Source organism: Eurypyga helias, unplaced genomic scaffold (assembly GCF_000690775.1).
Source record: "Eurypyga helias isolate BGI_N326 unplaced genomic scaffold, ASM69077v1 Scaffold39700, whole genome shotgun sequence".
NCBI lineage: Eukaryota > Metazoa > Chordata > Aves > Eurypygiformes > Eurypygidae > Eurypyga > Eurypyga helias.
In genome coordinates, this window is record NW_010225704.1 from 217 (window position 1) to 3,424 (window position 3,208).

Consider the following 3,208-nt stretch of genomic DNA (forward strand, 5'->3'; position numbering starts at 1 on the left):
AAGCGTTTGTCATCCTTGTGTGTCCATTTTTCAAAAAGGTGTGCATTGGGTGAGGTAGTAAATAAGGAAAACCAAGGTAGTAAGTAAGGAAAATACAGATATGTTTTAAATTCACTTGACTGTCACTCTAGAGAAGCCTTCCAAGAGGATGTGTCCGCATCCACAGTTACATATATAAGCTTTGACTACAAAACTTGCTTTCAATCAGGCATATAATATTTTGCACACCTTAAAAATTTCCTGGACCAAGAGTTTCCTGTGTATGCCTTGAAAAATGGAAAGAACATGCTGAATTTGGAACAGTTCAATAGAAGTTGGGTGGGTTTTTTTCATTTTATTTCTTGTAAATAACTTGATTTTTCGGAGAGCTTCTGGTATGAAACCAGCTAAGTAACAGACTTGTGTTGCAAAAGAGATAAATAAGGTTATTCTGGTAGTGTGCATGCCGAAAGGGGTAGTGCATGGCTTCGGCTGTGAGTTGCAGCCAGCTGTTGGCAAGTGGAATGACTCAGCAAGACACAAAGAATTCACAATTTAAAGTAGGCGTGTTGCGGGATGCAGTACGGGACAGACTCTCTAAGTAGAAGTATCTACAAAAGATCCAGTAGGTGGGGAATTAGCTCAAATGGTAGAGCGCTCGCTTAGCATGCGAGAGGTAGCGGGATCGATGCCCGCATTCTCCAATACATGTTTTCAATATTTATTTCGCAACAAACTCAACAGCCTCTGAAAATGTTCACTATTAATGCGGTTTTTTTCCCTGTTTTAATGGTGTAAAGAAACCTGTAATCTAAAAAAATTAACATTGTTTTGGATATTTCATTTTTTCTTTTCAAAATAATGTGTTCTTTTGCATACAGGGAGAAAAAAAATGTAATCCTTGCATGAAATAACAAAACTTACTGATATTTTAATACAATTATAAACGACATGAACAAGTTATAGGGAAAAATAAATGTGGGAGTTTTCAATGTGCCCTTAAATCTTACTTTTTCATTCATTATTTCACTGAAATTATTTCATTCATTAGCTATATTTATACTTGATATTACAGTTTAGCATATAATGAAGAAAATCTTGTATTTCTGCTGTGAATAATACTCTTTGTTCTATTTTGGTTGTGCAGGGTATTTATTCGAAACAATGGGCTAGAATATTTTATAACTGTCACTCCTGGGAGTAAGATTATGTCATTTGCTTGTCAATTTTCACATCTGTGAAATATTATGGAAGTTTTCTCTGCAAATCTATGCTTGCACATTTTAAGTCTTCATGAGATTTTTTTTTAATTATAATTTTATTTTCTTACTAGTTCGTTCAGGTATTTAACTGCTTATTAGGTTATTATAGGTTGAGACAGCATGAGGAAACAAGCAAAATACACTTCCCAGAAATACAGTGAATTTGAGCAATCAGGATCTTGGGAGCACATCTATTAAAACAAATAGAAATCAGGAAACCAGAATTATGAATTGGGTTTCAGGTTAAGGACGGAGGCGATACTGTGCTACATGGATGCGTGAGTAGCACGTGTCGAGAAAGTAAGGGAGCTTGGAGATTCTTCCATGACATGACAAGAAAGGAGTTAACCTCTGGATGGGTGGGAAATTTAATTTGCTTGTTTCTTATTTTTTATAGGCTGCTAGATGCTCGTCATTAAAATGAAGCCTATTGGAGAGAAAAATCTTACCGTCTTCAGGAGTCCTCCCTGGGCTCAGGTAATGATTTAAGTGTTCATTTGCTTGGAATGAAACTCTATAGTAGTTTCCTATGTGATTATTATTACTTCTGTGCTTTCTGTGTTTCTGTTATTGCTTTTTTGTGCTTTTAAAGAGGATGAGTAACGTTGCTCTTCTCAGCTAATCTGACACAAGTTGTGCACTGAAGAAACGGGGGAATTCAGTGGGTCTCTGTACAGGCACAGGCTGCGAGCACACGCAGAACTGTCAGCTCCGTAATGTCTATTTGTTACAGTTATGCCCAGCTTCCTGTAATGGGGCTCTTCTGTCTGTTAGGGCTTGTAAATGTACCGTGATAGGAATACAAGTAATGAGAGCTTTTCCTCATCCCATGTGGTGTTTTATGCCTCTACTTTTCAGGTAGACTATCTTGTAAAGAATTTACTGGATTGAGAGAGACGAGGGTCCTAGCCCCCAAAAGCACTACCTCATGATGTGGTTTCCAGAGCCCCGTGTCGAAGGAGTGACTACGCTGGGTCTGCAGTGCTTCCTGGGTCAGAAGTTGCATAGAGATATTCTGTGTAAAGAACCACTAGGGAATTCAGCTTTGTTTGATTATTATTGCCATTCACACAGACTTAATACTCCCTGTAATATTGTACTTAAATGAGTTACACAAGTCAGTTATTCATTCTGTGAAAAATAATTTGTGTGTACTAAACTTGCTGGAAGATATCGTTACCCTATGTCTGCGTTGTAGTCTGAGAAACAGGAATAATTATTCCTTACTTGTCTTTTATCAATGCTTTGTTCCAAATATTGCTTAGAAAGGGTGGATGGAGCTTGGGAACCCTTGTTCTGGCAACTCTGGAGGCAGTGTTTTACAGCGAGAGGGCTGTCTGTAGAATCTGCACTCAAAAATTTCAACTCTGTGAAATGCTTCTTTTAAATACATTTATTCCACAACATGGTTGTAGTACATTGATTTTTCTGTGCTGAGCACACTGCAGTTCTCAGTTCTTTCATAAGGGATGCTGCGTGATGTTTGACACTGAAGTTTGTAAAAAGGCTTTTGTTGTAATGATTGCCATGACACAATTTTGACCAAGTTGTAAAGCAGAAGTTGTATTTCTCAGAACTCTGCCTTTTGAAGAGTGAGAGGTGATTTCATTATCATGTGTAAACTCTTAATAGCTTGGAAATGAAGGAATTTACACCTTTAAATTTGTTCAGCTTCTAGTTGTCAGGTATTTTTTCTCAAGTCCTGCATTGCAAAAAAACCCCATTTTATCCCAGTAAACTTCCCGTGATATCAGAAGAGTGAAATAACATATCTGTTAGAGTCATTCTGCGCAGGGTTCCTCACCTTGGCCAGCTACCTTATCCCTTTTTTTTCCCCCTCCTTTTGGCCTGTTTTATCTTTATTTCCTGCGGTTGCAATTAGGATCGTCTTAACTTGCTGTAAACCATAAGATGGGACCTATATCCAGTGGGTGGGTGTAGGCATAGCATCACAGAATGGTTTGGGT

At 37.8% G+C, this 3,208-nt stretch overlaps 1 non-coding gene across 1 annotated transcript; it reads left to right on the forward strand.

The window, feature by feature from the left end:
• The first annotated feature begins 610 nt into the window (after window positions 1-610).
• TRNAA-AGC lies at window positions 611-683 on the forward strand. Its single transcript has one exon. It is a non-coding gene; the product is annotated as a tRNA-Ala (tRNA).
• Window positions 684-3,208: the final 2,525 nt, after the last annotated feature.